We start from the raw sequence: 21,458 nt of genomic DNA on the forward strand, positions 1-21,458 counted from the left end.
GCCCCAGGGCGCCTTGGCTGTGATGGCCTGAGCCAAAGACACACCGAAACTTTTTTATGGTGAATTCAATTTCAAGTACCCATGATCTGAGACTCATCTGCCATTCTGGGGGATTCCATTCAGCAGAGCTTTGAAGATTTGGTGTTTATGTAAAGCATGAGGAGGTGTGTTAGTCGATACTCTAATTCTGTTGGACGCTTGTCTTTCTTTGGTGAGAGTCCCTGGGGTCTCCCTGTCACTGACAAGTAGGGACAGTGTGTAAGAAGTAGAGATATACATGAAAACCCTTAAAATAGAAGACACTCACCTGGCCAAATCCAGTTCTAGGCTTCTCAGGAATCAATTTAATTCTCTGTAAGTTCCAAGTGAGGCATAGGACAAGTCTTCTGGTGGTGTTTGGAGAGAGGAGCAACTGAGTTTTCCAGTTTCTGCAGAGTTCTCCTATTGCTCTTTGTCAAAATAGCAACATACCTATTTAGCAGTTGCAACAGGAAAAAAAATACATAAGCCAAGTGCTTCCTACAGGGTGTGGTCAACGAACTGAACACATTAACTGGGAGTAACAAGGACCTGTCACAGGAGATAAGGGGAGAGGAGACTACACAAGATAGTCCATGGAAGGATGGTTGTCAGTCCAAAACCATGAGCCTCAAAGAGGAGACATGGCTCTTGAGTGGTAGGATCTGGGCCAAGGGCAGAAACTGGAGGATTCAGATAAAGTTGCCCCATTATCAAAAGACCTCCTGTCCTCAACAGCCTGGGCTGTTTTCTTTGGTAAAGTTTCTCATGATCAGGTTTAAGTTAGCCAATTTCTGGCATTGCCCCTGGACACTCCTGTGTGGGAACCTAGGCAACCTCCCCCTCATCTCTGTGACCATAGCAGTCTGTTCTCATTGGGGGGCCCCCTTTGGCCAGGTTCAGAACACTCACCTCGTGTACCTCTTGTCCGAGTAAGACATTTGACTAAACCCTGCCCATTCTTCCCTCTTGTTGGATCACAAATCTAGACATGTTATGGGAGAGTTTTGGCGGGAACAGAGGTAGAAGGAAAGCTACATGGCCTTCTTGGTGGTGGGGTGTTTAATTTCTTTTGGCAGAATGTTATGGAATGATCGTTTTGCCTCCTTTCCCACAGTCAGTGCTAGCAAAAGGGGTAATGCTGTTTCCCTCTTCTACATAAACATGCAGAATTATGCCTGCCACGTTTTCATCTCCCTGTGCATTGCTTTAAGCAGATAATGACCTTGGCTAAAACACAACTCCTATTTACTTAGGAGTCAGGATGGAGGACTGGGGATGTAACAACTGGAAGGGGACATAGGATTCACCAACCACAGTGGGAACAGGTGATGCCTGTTTCATAGAATGAATCTGGAAGGTGGGCCCACGTGGAGAGGGTTCTTTCCTGGGCATGAGCTCATGCATGGCCCACAGTCATTTATCAAAGTAGCAAGAAATACTGGGGACATTTTCCAAATGCCTGAAGGGCAGCGTGGAGACTTGACTGGGGACAGACTACCGAGGTGCAAGGGAAGACAGTGTGGAAGGCCAGACATAGGAGTACACATACTAGGATCCCATTGCCAAGAAATGTGCAGAGGAGGTAAATCCAGAGAGACAGATAGCAGATTTGTGGAGTTCAGGCAGTGGGGATGGGGGAAATGGAAGGTAACTGTGTAGTGGTTGGGGTTTCATCTGGCAGGAGACAGAGGTGGTTGCTGCATAGGGTTGTGAATGTGTTGTGTCACTGAGTCATTCACTTTTTTAAAAAAAAATTCTTTTCAGCGTAACAGAATTCATTGTTTTTGCACCACACCCAGTGCTCTATGCAATGCGTGCCCTCCATAATACCCAACACCTGGTTCCTCAACCTCCCCCCACCCCCGCCCCTTCAAAACCCTCTGGTTGTTTTTCAGAGTCCATAGTCTCTCATGGTTCATCTCCCCTTCCAGTTTCCCTCAACTCCCTCTCCTCTCCATCTCCCCATGTCCTCCATGTTCTTTGTTATGCTCCACAAATAAGTGAGACCATATGATACTTGACTCTCTCTGCTTGACTTATTTCGCTCAGCATAATTTCTTTCAGTCCCGTCCATGTTGCTACAAAAGTTGGGTATTCGTCCTTTCTGATGGAGGCATAATACTCCCTTGTGTATATGGACCACATCTTCCTTATCCATTCATCCATTGAAGGGCATCTTGGTTCTTTCCACCGTTTGGCGACCGTAGCCATTGTTGCAATAAACATTGGGGTACAGATGGCCCTTCTTTTCACTACATCTGTATCTTTGGGGTAAATACCCAGCAGTGCAATTGCAGGGTCATAGGGAAGCTCTATTCTTAATTTCTTGAGGAATATCCACACTGTTCTCCAAAGTGGCTGTACCAACTTGCATTCCCCCCAACAGTGTAAGAGGGTTCCCCTTTCTCCACATCCTCTCCAACACACGTTGTTTCCTGTCTTGCTAATTTTGGCCATTCTAACTGGTGTCAGGTGGTATCTCAATGTTGTTTTAATTTGAATCTCCCTGATGGTTAGTGATGATAAACATTTTTTTCATGTGTCTGATAGCCATTTGCATGTCTTCATTGGAGAAGTGTCTGTTCATGTCTTCTGCCCATTTTTTGATAGAGTCATTCACTTTTATGTGGTTGACTTTATGTATGTGAATTTCACTCCAGCTGGAAAAGACAACAACAACACACAAACAAACAAAAAAGGAAAGTGAAAGAAAAAGAGCAAGGGGAAAAAAATCAATATAGGAAAAATAAGAGTGGAAAATAGTGAATAAAAGAAAAGTAGAAATAAAACTGAAAATAAGAGAAAAAGGCATGTTGGTAGAAGAGTAGAGGGACCTCATTTCATCTGGTCCCTTGAATTTAGCTGGTTAACTATGAAAACATTCTGAACACCCAAAAATCAGCCCGAGATATAAGAAAATGTATCTGGAATCCTAGAAGTTAAAAAGTCACTGCTTTTTGCAAGATAGACAGTGCAGAGCTCTGAATCTGCAGGGAGATATTGACAAAAAATGAAGTGGGGAGGGAGCCTCCATAAGCCTGTTACTGGAAAGGGACATAACACCAGAGCCCAAAATTGGAACACTTAGAAATCTGCTCCAGCCAGAAACATCTGTGCCTGAAAGGGGCTCAGGGGATGAGAAGGGCAGAATTCTAGGTGGGTCATTGTATTCTCTGACCCCAGGAGACAGAATAAACTGGGGTGCCTGAACCAATAGAGTGGCTAAGCAGTGGAGTGGGGAAGCTGGTTATGGTCAGTGAGGGACAAGGAGGTCAAGAAGGGAACTCTCAGCTTAGGTCACCATAAACCGAGAGCTGGCCTGGTAGGGAGACTGCTCCATGCCTGAGCAGCCTGAAAAGGACTGGAACATGGGGCTGCTTGAAATCCCCTGGAAGGGCTGAAATGGCTGCACCCACAACTGGGCAACAGCTCATAGTGTGGTGGCAGCCCCAGAAAGGACAGTAAGGCAGCACCCAGCGATGGCCCAGGAGAATGGGAGCACAATATTGTATAACTGCTTGTGTTCCCAAGGCACACAGAAGGCAGTGATGGTTGTGAGTCCCTCAGACTCCCCCTGGGAGGATTACTCTGGGAAGAAACTGTGAGAATCTGTACTTTGGCACCCACAAAAGTGAAAACTGTTTGTCCTGGAGCACTTACTGAATTTCAGGGACCATGATCATTCCACTCTGGGCCAGAGGGCTGGGAATACCATTTTAATTCTGATCCTCTAAAGAGGTGAGGAAAGCCTCCGGGAAGAAAAAGCCACACAGAGGACAAGCCTACACTGAGCCCAGTCCCCTGGCAAGGGGCTGCTCAACTCTGCAGAGGCAAAGACACCTGAGAAGCAGCCCAGCAGGCCCCGAGCCCAGAAAAAAGACTGAATGAAGTGGTGGACAATAATATGTGGATCCCATGAGAGTGTAAATCTCCAGCACCAGGGGAGAATAGTATATTCAGCTCCAGGTGTTTTCTCATGATTTATTTCTCTTTCAGTCTAATGTTTTCCATTTCTTTTCTTTTTCTTTACCTTTTTCCATTTCAAGTAGATTCTTTTTTTTAAATTTTATTTTATTTTTCAGTGTTCCAAGATTCATTGTTTATGCACCACACCCAAGGTTCCATGTGATACGTGCTCTCCTTAGTACCTAACACCAGGCTCACTCAACCTTCCAACTCTCCTCTCCTCCAAGACAATCAGTTTGTTTATCAGAGTCCACAGTCTCTTATGGTTTGTCTACTCCTCCAATTTCCCCCAATTCACTTTTCCTAAATTCTTTTCTGAAAAAAAGATTCTATCTATCTATCTATCTATCTATCTATCAGGGCGAGAGCACAAGCAGAGGGAGAGGCCGGTCAAGGGAGAGGAAGTCTCCCGATGAAGCAAGAAGCCCAATGGAGGAGTATATCCAAGGACCTTGGGATCATTATGTGAGCTGAAGGTTGAAGCTTAAGAGACTGGGCCACCAAGGTGTCCTGGTTTCAGCTAGACTTTTGTTTACCTAGCTATGTTTTCAAGTTGCTTTTTCGCTTTTATTTTTTACGTCTACATTTTATAGATATGTGCTTTGTTTTAGTCCTTTTTTTCACCCTATTCAATTTATTTTCTCCCTATATAAGTTTTGTTTTCTTTGACATTTTTGGAGGTAGTGTCTTCTAATACCAGACCAAAATTCAATCAGGAATAAGTGGGTCACCCCACATTGTCCACCCTGTGAGATTATAGTCTCCATCATCCTCCCCCATTTTTTGTTTGATTTGGTTTGGTTGGTTTGCTTTTCTGTTGTGGTATCCAACTGGTTTGGATTTGTCTAGGGTGAATTTCTCTTGGGTTGTGGTTGATATTTTGGACTCTGCTCACTTTCTCACCCACCCTCCTATAGGAAAAAATGACTAGAAGGAGGAATTCGTAACAAAAGAAAGAACCAGAGGCAATATTCTCTGCCACAGTGCTAATCCATATGGATACAAGTAAGATGTCAGAGATGGAATTCAGGAAAGCAATTATAAAGTTAACAGTTAGGCTTGAAAAAAAGCACAAATGACAATACAGAATCTCTAAGGTCAGAAATGAGATCTAATCAGGCTGAACTAAAAAATGCTACTAATGAGATGCAGTCTAAACTGAATGCTCTAAAAGCCAGGGTAAATGGGGCAGAAGAGAGGAGAAATGATCCAGAGGACAGGCTGATGGAAGGGAAGGAAATTGAGGAAAAGAGAGAAAAACAACAGCCCACGAAGAAAGGCTTCAAAAGAGCATTTCTTTTGAAAGAATTTTGAAAAATTCTTTCCAAAAAAGAATTTAATGATACATTGAAAATAACCAATGTCAGCATCATTGGGATCCAAGAGGGAGTAGAGAGGGAGAGGAGACTTTAATGTGCATTTGAGCAAATCAAGATGTTGCTAGAACTTCCATAATCTGGGGAAAGAAACAAGCATATATGTCCAAGAGTCAGAGAAGATACATCCAAAATGAATAAAAATAGATCAACACCCTGACCTATAATAGTGAAGCTTACAAATTGTAGAGCCAAGAAAGCTCTCCTGAGAGCAGTTAGGGAGAGGAGATTCCTTATGTATAGAGAGAAGAACATTAGAATATCACACCTATCAACAGAAACATGGCAGGCCAGAAATAGGTGGCAAGGTATATTTGGGGTATGAAATAAGAAGAAAATGCAGCCATATAAAGAATACTTTATGCAGCAAGGCTGTCATTGAGAATGGAAGGAGAGATAAAGAGCTTCCAAGACAGACAGAAACTGAAAGAGTATGTGATCACCAAATAAGCCCTGCAAGAAACATGAAGGGGGATTCTGTGAGTGAAGAGAAACTCCAAGAGTAATGAACATAGACCAGAAAGTAATGGACAATCTACAGAAACAGGGAAATTACAGACAATAAAGTGCACTAAGTTAATATCTTTCAATAGTTACTCTGAATGTAAATGGGCTGAATGTCCGAGTAAAGAGACACAGAGTATCAGATTGGATAAAAACGCAAGGCCCACAAATTAAAAAAAAAAAAAATTTTTTTTTCAGCGTAACAGAATTCATTGTTTATGCATCACACCCAGTGCTCCATGCCATATGTGCCCTGCATAAAACCCATCACCTGGCTCCCCCAAACTCCCACCCCCCGCCCCTTCAAAACCTTCAGATTGTTTTTCAGAGTCTATAGTCTCTCATGGTTCATCTCCCCTTCCAATTTCCCTCAACTCCCTTCTCCTCTCCATCTCCCTATGCCCTCCGTGTTATTTGTTAAGCTCCACAAATAAGTGAAACCATATGATACATGACTCTCTCCGCTTGACTTATTTCACTCAGCATAATCTCTTCCAGTCCCGTCCATGTTGCTACAAAAGTTGGGTATTCATCCTTTCTGATGGAGGCATAATACTCCATCGTGTATATGGACCACATCTTCCTTATCCATTCGTCCGTTGAAGGGCATCTTGGTTCTTTCCACAGTTGGAGACCATGGCCATTGCTGCTATAAACATTGGGGTACAGATGGCCCTTCTCTTCACCACGTCTGTATCTTTGGGGTAAATACCCAGTAGTGCAATTGAAGGGTCATAGGGAAACTCTATTTTTAATTTCTTGAGGAATCTCCACACTGTTCTCCAAAGTGGCTGCACCAACTTGCATTCCCACCAACAGTGTAAGAGGGTTCCCCTTTCTACACAACCTCTCCAACACACGTTGTTTCCTGTCTTGCTAATTTTGGCCATTCTAACTGGTGTAAGGTGGTATCTCAATGTGGTTTTAATTTGAATCTCCCTGATGGCTAGTGATGATGAACATTTTATCATGTCTCTGATAGCCATTTGTATGTCTTCATTGGATAAGTGTCTGTTCATATCTTCTGCCCATTTTTTGATATGATTATCTGTTTTGTGTGTGTTGAGTTTGAGAAGTTCTTTATAGATCCTGGATATCAACCTTTTGTCTGTACTGTCATTTGCAAATATCTTCTCCCATTCCGTGGGTTGCCTTTTTGTTTTGTTGACTGTTTCCTTTGCTGGAAACCAACATCTTGACCTCATCATGGGGAAAGGCATTCCTGCACACCCAGTGGGAAGTGTGTGTTCACTAGTGACAAGAAGTTGGCAGGACACAGAAGCCATTCAGTAGTGAATTAAAATAAGAAGAACAGAATGAACAAAAATGAGAATTTAGGAGGGTACATAGGGTATATTGGCAGACAGAGACCAGTCTACTAGTGAGACTTCCCAATTGGTTCAGAGAGTTCATTTTTTAATAAGTGGAGATTATGTTGGATCAACCACAGTTGGATAAGGTCACAGAAGCTCTGAAAGCTAGATTGAAATATATACTCCACCAACAATAGGAACCAACTGAGAATTCTTGAGAAAAGAATCAACAAATTGTAGCTAGAGATAGGAATTGGGCAACAATCAACAGGAAAGGTTTGGAAAGAATGGGCCTAAAGTAAAAAAGACACTCCAAGAGCTGTTGCAGGAATCCAGATCCCAGTGTGATTTTTAAAATATTAAAAATAAATAAGTGTACAATGTTCAACTATCTATAAGAAGAAATCAAAAGTTATACTGAGGACTTAAAACTAAAACACTAGAGGAATGTCCAGCACCACACATCCCGCTCACCACCAGCAAACATCACCAAGGATGGGATCATAGAAGTTTGCCAGCATGCTAAACTCAGATTTGAATGCCAACTTCTCACGTTAATTATTTGCAGCATTTGTGCCCAGGCAAGAATCAATGACGATATCTCAGAATCTCTCATCTTTAAGCGTTATCTATGCTATGCTCATAAAGAATGCACTCCGATGGACACGGATGGTAAGGAAATTAAAGAGCGGTTTTTGGGGGGGTGATGTTTGGTTTTTGTCCTCTCCATTCATGGAACATTTCATTTGTTCTTTCTAAATGACAAACCTACTTAGGGACAATGAGATCAGTGCATTAGTGCAGCTACAAATAAAGTAAATGAAGTCTATAAGTTCTCTGTATAATCAAATGGGGGTAAGAGTGATTTCAGATTCTAGGTACTGTTGAGACATTTTCCCTGTGTCATCTCTGGAGCAATTTTTTGGATTCATCAAAAAAAAAAAGGCAAAAAAACCTGCCTGAAAAGTAACATTTCACTAAAAGGCACTTCTTTTCTTCTTCTTGCCCAAAGTGTTAAAATAAACACTGTACTTTCAGCAGATAAATAATCATTCCAAGAGACAGAAAATACTCTTGACATTTTTACAATAACAGGTTATTAATATAATTCACTGTGGCTGAGAGCCTGCAGAATACATTTATAATGCAGGCTGAATAAAGGTTAAGTATATTTTGTGTTTCATTCTGTATCAAACATAAATACCTGTCATAGCAAACTCTAGAGTAGACGGAAGAACTTTCTTAGAAATCTATGAATCCCAGAGGAAGATGAACCATTGGGGAAAAAAAAAATTCCTCTTCTCTAGATTATCAAGTAGATCTAGAAGCCAAGATTAAAACAAGACAAAAAAAAATCTCAATCTTCAAGGTGATGTCTGCCAAGAATCACCGTGGACGCTCCAACAACACAACCCCACATCAGAATCTCATTGCCTTAATGCTCCCACATCAACTGCCTGGGATGTCATCAAGGAGATCAGGGTTGTCTCTTTCCACAGGGACACGGCTCCTAGTTTTGCTTTGTTTTGTTTTCTGAGCAGCTCCTCAAGAAGAACATGAACAAAGGAAAGTGCCTATCTTGAAACATACAGACATCTGCCCCATTCTTCTGAAAAAACCTCTTTAGAATTCTCCAGAATTTGTGATCTTCACTAAAAATGAAACCAGAGATTATTTATGCCAATGAGGGCTCTAAAAATAAGCAAGATGATGGAGAGATTGGGCCTTCCTACTAAAATATTTATAGGCCAAAGCATGTGAAGGGAAGCAGCTCTTGTTTTCGAAAGAACTTTTTCGTTGTTGAATCCTAAGTATATATGAATATACATGGCTCTCGGCACAGGGGCGTACTCTTCCCATCCACTAAAGGAGAGATTTACAAAACATATTTGTTTTCCAGAAAGATTCTGTACTTTATGAAAGGATGCACCATAGGTTTCCTTTAAAAAGCATACGCCCTGCTGTGTTTAAAATTAGTCAGTTTACAAAAATGTGAATTAGCTGCCATTCTCCAGAAATACATTTGTTGCCTCAAACAAGGCGTCCTTCCTGAAAACTGCAGGTCTGAATATTAGTTCCCAGGAAACATTTATTTCAAGCTCCTCAGTAAAATAAAACAGCATTTAGAGTTAATAATCACTGGCTTGTGTTATTAACCTGGCATACGACAGAACAGCTCCTGAAATCTTCAGTTTTCCTTCTGTAACTGCTGGATGCTCCCTGCCATTCACACCCATAATCTGTCTTTTTAATCTACCCTAGAACACAAAAAAGGCAGATTTCCCCTTAACGCTAGACTTTTTTTTTCACCTACAAGAGGCCATGCATGTCCAGCCCCACCCCACCTCTGGCCAACTATCCCTCACCCCCAGGACTGTTCCAGGCGGCTATGCTTTTCCTCTCATAAGCCTTTGTATTGGCTTGGTGTCATACTTATTCATGCTCCAGAGATACCATCCTCTTATAAAGTCTTTAAGAGTAAGAAGTATGTCTTACTTGGAAAACTTGAGCACAATACTTTGAAATCCCAGATTATACAGGAAATCCTCTTTTAAGGACTATCTTTTCCCTAGTCAAAAGATCTCTGAGGGATTTGTTTTAAGAATTTATTTTATTAGTGCTCTTAATTGTAAATAAATGATCTTGGAGAAATTATTTAAATTGTCAATTGGCATAAATCAAGTTTTCAAGGGTATTTATCTCGATGGCTTCTAAGAGCATATGATGTTTTTGAAAGTGACACAATAATTAAGAGTGCAAACAGGTGAAGGGGTTCAGAACATATCACCCCCAAAATATGCCACTTTGATAGAAAGCTCCTGAGACACAGCCAGTGCAAAAAGAGTTCTATGATGTCTCCTTTCTATGTATTAGCAAGTCGTGAAATTTCCCATGAGAACCATGTCCTCCCTGTATCAGGAGGTGAAGAATATTTTCATCACAGACTGACAGTGGATGCCAAAATAGAACTATCTAAACAAATCTACTCAAAATGACTGTTATCTCTGTCAGTTTTCTAGTCTCACTCTCCCACAATTGATTGCCCTCCAACAAAATTCCTTTGTCTCCTCACTTCTCCCCAATGTATCATTTCTTTGTTTTAAAAAACTATACAAGCTCTTGGTTCTATAACTGCTTCTCCAACTCTTCATTTCTCTTATGAAGACTCTTGTGTGCATGTAAAATATTAAATAAAATTTGCGTGCCTTTCTCCTACTAGTTTAACTTGCAGGTCCAGGCATAGAACCTAAGAGGGTAGAACAAACTTTAATCCCCCTTTCACAGGATGGAAGAATTTAAAGTTTTGAAGATTTGTACTATACAGTGCATACAAGTGCATTAAAAATTTTTTTTAACACATCAGGAACACCTTTATTAATTAGCAAAGTATAAGTCAAAGGTCTAATGCTCTCATAGAAGAACATTCTTCATTTATTCAAAAGAAAGGAGGAGTCATTTGGAGAATCACTAGAGCCTTGACTCTCTGAGTCAAGTACTGGAGAACTACGAGTGGTTTAAGGCCTCCACAGCTAAAATTAGATGGCAGAAACTCCCTCTCATTTTTCTACACCTGCTGCACAGATGAATAGACAAAATCTGTTGTGAGTTGCCCTAAGACCTCCCACATAATCTTCGAGGATTGTTATTTAGAACTGGTGGGCATAAGCAATAAAGAGTTCATGTGTTGAATGTCTTTTTCCTACATATAGAAGGTATTGCTAATCAGTTACATGGTACCCAGAAGCAAGAACATGGGATTTAATCAAGAAGACTTAAAACTTGAATCTTCCATTTGGAACAAAAGCTAAAAGTTTGTTGGATGTTTATGTTTACAAACCATTGGAAAACATCCACAAACTAAAAATGCATACTGTAAGAGTTATGGAAGTTTCTGGAGATCTGAAACCTGAGATTGGTTTATGGCAATCAGTACAATTCCCCCAAGAAACTTGATCTTTGTTTGATTGTTTTGTGAAGTCACTTTTTGGTGAGCAAAGGTAGCAGAGCCACATCTGACATATGCAACAGACCCAGAATATTTACACACACACACATACACACACACACTCACGCTTTTTAAAGAAAAGAAAATTTGTTTCAATTTCTGTTAGACTATTTCTTACGGATTCCAAGCTATCAGATGTAGAAACATTAGCTTTGGTTGTGCCCAATTTCCTTGTGATACTATTGCCTTTAAATTATTAACTTTTAAGGGAGGGATGAGGACCTTGCTCCGAGCATTTTCCTAAATCAGTTTACCTCCAGGATGGCTGAGATTTAACAGTTGCTGTTGAAAGGCAACCACACCAGAATGATAGCAACGGTCTGGAGGCCAGTGTTCCGTGTTAACCTGCCTTAGGGCAATGGTCCAGGTTGCCTGAACACGGATCTTAGGTTGTCTTTCTGGTTTCAGCTACACTATTATGTGGGCATTCTTGCTGCTTTAATTCAAGGATTGTCTAATCTAGCACCTTCAGTTCCTTTGATAATTTGCATGCATTTTTTTTTCTTGGAACGATGAAAGGATCGTCACAATTATCTCACTTCTTATAGGAGCCAAGTAGTCATTTGCTCAGGGACAGGGGTGCAGAATTTGGAAATGGGTTCTATTTTTCCATTTTGGAGTCTGCCATTCAAGCATTGCTACCTCTCTGCCTTACAAAATCAGTCGAGTATCTTGGGCGCTCTTTGAAGCTAGTCGACTGTCCTTGCTCTGAGATTTTCCAAACATGAAACCTCTGCTGGGAGGGCACAGCTGTGTGCATCATGGTTTCTCTGAGCCAATGACTCTGAGGTTTGGTGATGGGAAATCCAAATCCCTCCCCTATGGACCCCTCAAGCTCTCTTTCGTCTCTCTGAGCCAGAAGTTCCCAAACTGTCCTGTGCACCACAATCAGCAGAGAAGCTGTTAAAAATCAATCCACCCAGGCCTGACGCAGGTCTGCTGAAGCCAACTCTGAGGAGACCTGGAGAGAAAGCCCCCTCCCCTTCATCCCAGAATGGGGCACTTTGAGAAGCTGTGGTTTGGAGAGCCTCCACAAGGTCAATAGAGACCCAGATTGCTACTAGAGTCTGAGATTCCAAGTAGGTTAAAAAAGGGACAAATGTGAGATTGAGATTTCAAAAATGGTAAGATATTTTTAAAACCCGAATTAACACCTGCAAAGTATACATGTGTATACATGCAAATATATTTGCATATATTATCATATGTATATCTTTGTATATATACATGTAGGCATAATACATGTATATAATTATGCTATTCATATGACAATTTCAAGATGTATTAAAAAATTCCTTCAAATTGCACTCCAGACAGTGTGGCCTATTAATGGACCAAACATATAAAATCACATTCTGAGTACATTCTTAGATTCTCCTAATGTGTCCCTGTGCCTGTAAGCACAACCTAATTTGCAGAAAACATCAAAAGTCAGAATCTGAGATCCTATGAATGGGAGTGAAAGAGCGCTAAATGGTGCCTCTCCTACCACAGGCCTGCACTTGGAGATAATGAAGAGAAAGCACGTATCACTGTACCCAGAACAGAATAAATGCTGGCTGTTATAATTAGTTCCTACTCACTTCCCACAATGCCATGGAAGAAAATATGTCAATTAAGAGACAAACTCTTGTGTTCATACATAAAGTCCCAAGATGATCTCTCCATCCACCAACTTCTAAAAACCATTGTTTTGTTAAATATGAATTTGATTATATCACTTGTTCAGTGTCTATTTAGCTACATTTATTCTTGTTTTTTGAGAGAAACTCTTTACTTTGTGTCATAAATCCCCTAGAGAGACTGTGAATGCCACAAAATTCCATGTAAAATGTTGTATATCAAATGGCTATCAGACACATGAAAAAATGTTCATCATCACTAGCCATCAGGGAGATTCAAATTAAAACCACATTGAGATACCACCTGACACCAGTTAGAATGGCCAAAATTAGCAAGACAGGAAACAACGTGTGTTGGAGAGGATGTGGAGAAAGGGGAACCCTCTTACACTGTTGGTGGGAATGCAAGTTAGTGCAGCCACTTTGGAGAACAGTGTGGAGACTCCTGAAGAAATTAAGAATAGAGCTTCCCTATGACCCTGCAATTGCACTGCTGGGTATTTACCCCAAAGATACAGATGTAGTGAAAAGAAGGGCCATCTGTACCCCAATGTTTATTGCAGCAATGGCTACGGTCGCCAAACTGTGGAAAGAACCAAGATGCCCTTCAACGGATGAATGGATAAGGAAGATGTGGTCCATATACACAATGGAGTATTATGCCTCCATCAGAAAGGATGAATACCCAACTTTTGTAGCAACATGGATGGGACTGGAAGAAATTATGCTGAGCGAAATAAGTCAAGCAGAGAGAGCCAAGTATCATATGGTCTCACTTATTTGTGGAGCATAACAAAGAACATGGAGGACATGGGGAGATGGAGAGGAGAGGGAGTTGAGGGAAACTGGAAGGGGAGATGAACCATGAGAGACTATGGACTCTGAAAAACAACCAGAGGGTTTTGAAGGGGCGGGGGGGGTGGGAGGTTGAGGAACCAGGTGGTGGGTAATAGGGAGGGCACGTACTGCATGGAGCACTGGGTGTGATGCCAAAACAATGAACACTGTTATGCTGTAAATAAACAAATAAACGAATAAAAAAAAAGAAAAAAAAAGAAAAAAAAAGAAAAAGCATGGAAGACTTCACAGAAGGGGAATCACACTGATTGAAGAACAGAAGTTTTCCAGTTTGTGAGGTTAGGGCCTGGTGGGGGAGCATGTAAAACTGCATGTCTCACTCCAGACACTGTAAATAATCTTTCAATCTAAAAGAATAATAATTCCTTGAGAGGCATGAAAGCCCCTTCTCCATCCTATGCTCTACTCTCTCTTCTTTTTCCCAGAGAATCTGTGTGATATCCACTCCTCATGACTCAGCCCAAGACCCAACTCTCTCTGTGTCCTCTTCTGGTCAACCCACAATGTCCTGACCACTGTCTGCTTCACAGGGCTGGCATTTTTAGTGATGATTCTTGTAGTCTTCAATCCCACTTATTAGCTCTTTGTGACATCATTCAGTTGGTTTGCTTTGCGTGTTTCATCTCCTGAAAGCAGTGATACCTCAAGTTGTTAGTGGTTTGTCTAGGAAGGTATGAACATACACAGTAGATCATTTATTATACAAATGGCAATTTTCTTAGCAAAAGTAAGGATGAATTTAAGTGTAACTTTAGCTACAATTCACACAAGTATTGAAATACATAGGTGGTAAGGCTCAACTTGGATTCATCTCATGAACTTAAAAATACACTTATTTCTCCTAAAAGTGAAAATTAAGGTAGTTCTTCAACTTTCTTTCATTGTATCTTCACAAGATCTTCTTCACACCAGTATCCTTCCTTAGAAAACAGATTGGGAGCTCATTGTCAAGGTAGAACACTATGCTATCATCTCCACCCTCAAGGACTACTGGCATTACAAGCTCTTCGATGCACCTCAAATTTGAAAGAAAACTCAATAACAGAGTTTTAAAATACATTTTATTTATTTAAATCCAATTTAATTAACATATACTCTATTATTAGTTTCAGAGGTAGAATTCAGTGACTCAACATTTGCATATAACACCTAGTTTTAATTACATCAAATTCCTTCTTTAATGCCCATCACCCAGTTACTCCATTCTCCACTAACCTCCCCTCCAGCAACCCTCAGTTTGTTCCCTATAGTTAAGAGTGTCTTATGGTTTGCCTTCCTCTCTGATTTCCTCTTGTTTTATTTTTCCTTCCCTCCCACTATTTTCATCTGTTTTGTTTATTAAGCTCCATATATGAATGAGATCATATGGTATTTGACTTTCCATGACTGACTTATTTCACCCACCATAACACCCTCTAGTTGCATCCACATGGTTGCAAATGCCAAGATGTCATTCTTTTTAGTGGCAGAGGAATATTCCATTGTGTATAAACAAATGATCAATAAACACATGAGAAAATGTTCAATATCACTCAGGTTTAGGGAAGTACAAATCATTAACCAAAATGAGATAGAACTTCATAGTGGTCGGATTGGCTAAAATTAACAAGACAGGAAACAACAAATTTTGGTCAGGGTGTAGAGAAAGGGGAACACTCATAAAGTTTATGGGAATGAAAGATGAAAAATTCACTCTAAAAACGGTTTGGAAGTTCCTCAAAAAGTTAAAAATAGAACTACCTGGGGTCCTGGGAGGCTCAGGCAGTTAAGCATCTGAATTCGGTTCAAATAATGATCTCAGAGTCCTGATATCGAGCCCCACAGTGTGCTCCCTGCTCAGCGGGGTGTCTGCTTCTCCCTCTTCTCCCACCACACTCTGGTATCTCTCTCAAAAAATAAAATAAAACTTAAAAAAAATAATACTTCCTATGATCCAGCAACTGCACTACCAGGTATTTATCTAAAGTATACAAACATCGTGATTTAAAGGGGCACTTCTTTCCCCAATGTTTATAGGAGAAATGTCCACAATAGCCTAAGATTGTAAAGATCCCAGGGGTCCATGGACACATGGATGGAGAAAGAAGTTGTAATATATATATATTGAATAACAGTTTTTTAAAAACAGTTTTGTTTATTTGACAGAGAGACACACAGCGAGAGAGGGAACAGAAACAGGGAGAGTGGGTGAGGGAGAATCAGGCTTCCTGCTGAGCAGGGAGCTCAACGTGGGCCTTGATCCCAGGACCCTGAGATCATAACCTGAGCCAAAAGCAGATGTTTAACAACGGAGCCACCCAGGCACCCCTCAATAGCCGTTTTTAGCTCCTCTTTCCTACTTAACAGTTCTTTCCATCTAGTACAGCAGAATCCAATCCATCTGGATGCTCCAGATCTCTCCCCTCTTTCAACCCTTTCTTCTGATTATAGGGTTCCAGGAGGAGCAAGTGAAGTTGCCATTTTTACCATCTGGTAAAGACTAAAATGCATTCATTGTCTGTATTGCCAAGACCCAAGAAGAAACTCCAAACACCACCGACTACTTGCCACTTTATCCTTTTTTATTTTTTATTTTTTTTTATTATTCTTTTTTTAAGTTAAGAGTGTGAACTTGGAAATATCTGCAGATGCTCCACAGCACTTATTTATGCTAAGGATTGTAAGTGGAGCGTCTCCCCAGTACTTTCTACAACAGTTCCAACCAGAAGACAGTGGCAAACCTAGTGGAGATCAAACAACTCTGAAGTGTGAGTCCTGGGCATGGAAGTGGCCCTATCTCCTGTAGTTACCAGGCTGACTGCATCTGGTTATGACAGGCAGCATTCTCAATAGTAATAATGACCAGACCTTTCTTTTATTCCATTTCCACCTGAGGTCATAAACAGAGTCAGAATGTCTGCAAGTAGATAAAGGTATAGATAAGGGAAAGCACATTCCATGAACTTTAATCAATGATTAGAGTCTGTAAAAGGCAGAGGATAATCCCCAGCAGAGTTCTTCCACCCCTAGAAAATGCTCACAGCAATCAGGCGGGTAACTGTGGTGCTGTTCTAGGTGTACCCCGTCCTCTGGCTTCCTGCCCTGCCCATCTCCCCAGAGGACAGGAAGGGAGGCTTCAGCTAGTGCATCCCTGGTACAGTTCCTGGTGTAGGGGACAAGCTGGTTAATCCCCCACAGATACTGCGGATATCCCCCACCTCTTGAGCATATTCTCTGCTCAGGTCTGGGCACTTGTCAGAAGTTGGGGGCTGGACCAGGGAGGAAGTGGGTATGGGGTGATTAAGCACTCCTGGGTGTCTCTGCAGAATCCCTGTCCTGGAACACAGGATATTTTTCCCTGTGGGGATAAGTGGGCAGAAGTGGGATACATGTCATAATAGGAAAAAACAACCAAATGCCCACCACCAGTCTAGCGTCCTGAGGGTCATTCAGTACTTCCAGTTGTCAACCCATAACCCTCACCCAGCCCCAGGGATGACTGGGTTCCTCTCACTCAGGACACGCCCTACCTGAGGGGGTGACAAGTTGGGCATCACAGGCATGGGGAACCTGGTGCACTTGCAGGTTGAAGAGAGAAGGAATGGGTGCTGACCCCATCCCCACCATTCCCTGGCCCTGAGGGCCCACTAGGGCACTAGGGCTAGGTGCCAGCTCCTTGTCTAATAGTTCCTGGCAATCCATGGCACCAGCCTTGGGTTCTCACTCCAGTCCACACTTACCTCCTCAGCTACCTTGTCCTCATACCACCCAAGCCCATCCAGGCCACAGGTGTAGCTCTGCAGAACCTGGGCAGGGCAGCTCAGAGGCCCAGTCTAGTCCCTGCTGGAGGGGCTCAGGATGCCTGTATGGTGGGTTATCAGGAACCACTCCAACTGCCCCAAGGCTGATGCTCCTGTGACTCCTGCTGCTCTCCTCCAGCCCCACAGCTCTTGCTCAGCTGGGTCCACTGTGCTGCTTGCCAGCAGGGTTGTTGGGCTTGCATGTGGAAGGGAGGAAGCTGTAGCTCTCCATTCAAGAGCATCTCTCTCCTTATTTTTTCCCTGAGAATAAATTCAAGGAGTCCCGCCTGCTTCCTGCCAGACCCACTTGCACAATGCTGTTCAAGGTGAAGGGTCAACTTCCAACTGCACTTCTCTCTCTGCATTCCTCTCTGTCCTGCTTCCCTTTCTAGTTCTGCAACTGCCCCTGTGGTGTCCTTTCCTGGTTCTTGACTTTGCTACTTGCACATCCTTGAGGACCAGTTCAAAATAAAGAAAAATAAATATATAAAATACATACATACAATGCATACTAAGTCTTTCCCAGCTGGGAGAACCCATATATACTGACCTGTTCTACCTGCTGGAGATTGAGGGGGAAGAAGAAGTCACTAAGCTCCTGCCCTCATACAATTTCTAGTCTTTCTGGTTCATTTTAGACTTTCAGAAAGCTTCATCCCAGGTTACAGATCCACATATGAAGTCCCTTAGTGATTTACAATTAAAAGTAGTTGTTAATTGAAGACCGTGTTTTATGAACTTTCTGTTGAATTTACTTTCATGGAGGTGCCTTATGTATAAATCACATCTGCATAATCCAAGAAATGAATCAGTTTTGTTTATCAGGTTAGACTGGTTCTTTGTTAGAAGCATAATTTGGTTTGTTTTCAGAGAAACAGATAGAAAACACTTTGCCACAGCAGTTTTTCAGTTAGGAGCCATGATCATAGAAATATCTAAAGCCAACACACTCAACCTCTGCCAGACACATACATCACTGTGTTAGGAACAGTGATATGTGAAAACAAGAAAAAGAAAGCAAATCATGAGACATCCACACAGAACATTTAAACACATGGAAGCAAGTGGTACACTTAGTTTAATCTCATTTTCACACGTTTATGCTCAAGACTTTACAGCCTTGTGGTGTGTTTCTGTGACAGCAGCACACCTCAGGGGGCCATTTGACATTCTTGCTCGCTGAAGGTATGAAATTTGAGTGGGACCCAGTGGGTGGTTGAGAACTCCCTTCCCTGTACTTCCCTGAGCACAGAGAGCATTCCTGGTGAAGGAAAAGTACTTCAGTTATTGCTCTGTTACTTCAGTCCTGCCCACTGGTGCTGTTCATTAAAACCTCTCAGTCTCAGGGATCTAAACTTGAATGTGTTCACAGCACAGAAAGAGTGAAGGGCATTTCTGGTTTCACCAAGTCCCTTTAAAAAATCATTTTTAATAGGATTCTAATTCAACTAATTCTGGATTGAAAGCCAAGTAGAGTGAATTTATAATCCTTTATCTTCCCCCTTTAAAAAAAAGAATTATTGAGGGGGAGTCAAGATGGCGGGGAAGTAGGAGGAGGCACCATTTCAATCTGTACCCTAAAGTGAGCTGATTACCTACCAAGAACTCCGACCACCCATGAAATCAGCCTGAGATCAGAATTATACACGTCTGGATCTCTACAGGAGCAGAAGACACCAGTGGCAGGTAAAGCAGACTGGGAGCTTCGGACTGATATTGGAAGATAAACAAAAGGGGGAGGGAGCCACCAGAGGTGACCCATTGGAAAGTAATACCCCAATACGAGAGTGCCCTGCCTCTGGGGACCAGCATTAACTTGGAGTCTGGTCGAAAGCACTCAAAAAACAAAGAGCAAAGGATCGCGGGGGGTAATAGTGGGAACCTGGGCGGTTAGGGTCAGGGATCTAAGTCCCCGGACCCAGGACAGCCTCCTCTGGTGCTGAACCAGAGAGAGTGTGGTGGAGAAATCAGGTCTCCTTCCCTGAGCCGCCAGTGCGCCTGAATGCCAGCGCGCCTGAGAACAAGTGGGGTCTGGCTCCCTGGAGGGGCTGGGAGCCTGGCCAGATGGCAATCCTGAAATGCGCACATACCACACCTTCCCTTGGAATAGGTGCTCATAGGCGCTAGCCTGGAGCTCTGGCATCCGGAAAAACCAGACATTCCCAGCCCGGGACAGTGGGAAAATCTCAGTGTGCGATCTCTGCTCGGACCTCTCTGGCGGTCTGGAGCTGCCCAGACAGCCACTGCTGCCCTGGTTTTGGGTACAACACGGAGCTCCTGCATCCCCAGGGACAGTGACTCAGAACCGACTCTGCCAGCAGCTCTTGCAAAATATTCTGAGGCTTCTCTCTGAGAGGGAGGTTGGGGTGCAGTTTGCTCTCCTCTAAAACTCCAAAAACCATCAAAAGCTGTCAAGGCGAGAGAAAGCAGATGAAAGAACATAAAAACCCCCAGAGAACTAAAGCCTGAATAAAACAGTTTCCTCAGAGCCCACCCCCTTGAGGGGAGCGGGAGGACCTAACTCAGGGAACATCATTGTCTGAAAACCCACGTGGCAGGCCCCTCCCCCAGAAAACCAACCAGGAAGGAAGAAAAAAAAAAAAGACTACAAGAGAACAACCATCACTACTTCATAAATACAACTTTTATTTTTAACTCTTTACCAATATTCTGGTTCTTTTTTTTTTTTTATATACATACAGATAACTTTTTAACCTATTTACCACCACACTGAGGTGTCCAGTACATCAAATTCTTTAATAACCTTCTAACATGAACTTTTTGATACATACACCCGTGTTTTCCTTTTGTTTTTCATTTTTTTAATTCTTTTTAAATTTTAACTTAGTTTAGTCTAGTTTATTCTTTTTTAATTTTTATTTTCTACTATATATATAGAGTTAAACTTCAAGGTAATCCTCTTACCCCAATCAATGCTACCCCTATAGGCAAACCAGTTTCTAATCCCCCTGTAACTTAGAAAAGTTGAGTCCCTTAACAAAAACATCACCATACCTTCAGGAAGAATCAAACTAACCTTCCTCACCCACACTGAGAATTTATAACCACTCTCCCAATTTTTCCTTCTGTCAGTGTTTCTGTGAATTTGTGTTTGTCCTGATAATATATAAATCTTATACTTGGGGTTCTTTCTGATGAGGTTCTTCCCCTTTTTTTTGCTTATATATATATATATTTTCTCTTGTCATATACCCCCAAATTACTAGAACTCATACAGCAATTCAGTAACGTGGCAGGATACAAAGCCAGTGTACAGAAATCAGTGGCTTTCTTATACACTAAGAATGAAAATACAGAAAGGGAATTTAGAGAATCGATTCCATTTACTATAGCACCAAGAACCACAAGATACCTGGGAATAAACCTAACCAAAGAGGTAAAAGATATGTACTCGAGGAACTACAGAACACTCATGAAAGAAATTGAAGAAGACACAAAAAGATGGAAGACCGTTCCATGCTTTTGGATTGGAAGAATAAACATTGTTAAAATGTCTATGCTGCCTAGAGCAATCTATACTTTTAATGCCATTACGATGAAAATTCCACCGATATTTTTCAAAGAGCTGGAGCATATAATCCTAAAATTTGTATGGAATCAGAAGAGACCCCGAATTGCTAAGGAAATGTTGAAAAACAAGAACAAAACTGGCAGCATCACGTTACCCAATTTAAAGCTTTACTACAAAGCTGTGATCACCAAGACAGCGTGGTACTGGCATAAAAACAGACATATAGACCAGTGGAACAGAGTGGAGAGCCCAGATATGGACCCTCAACTCTATGATGAAATCATCTTTGAAAAAACAGGAAAAAACATTCAATGGAAAAAAGACAGTCTCTTCAGTAAATGGTGCTGGGAAAACTGGACAGCGATATGTAGAAGAATGAAACTCGACCATTCTCTTACACCGTACACAAAGATAAACTTGAAATGGATAAAAGACCTCAACGTGAGACAGGAATCTATAAAAATCCTAGAGGAGGACATAG

This window comes from Meles meles, chromosome 3 (genome assembly GCF_922984935.1).
Source record: "Meles meles chromosome 3, mMelMel3.1 paternal haplotype, whole genome shotgun sequence".
Lineage (NCBI taxonomy): Eukaryota > Metazoa > Chordata > Mammalia > Carnivora > Mustelidae > Meles > Meles meles.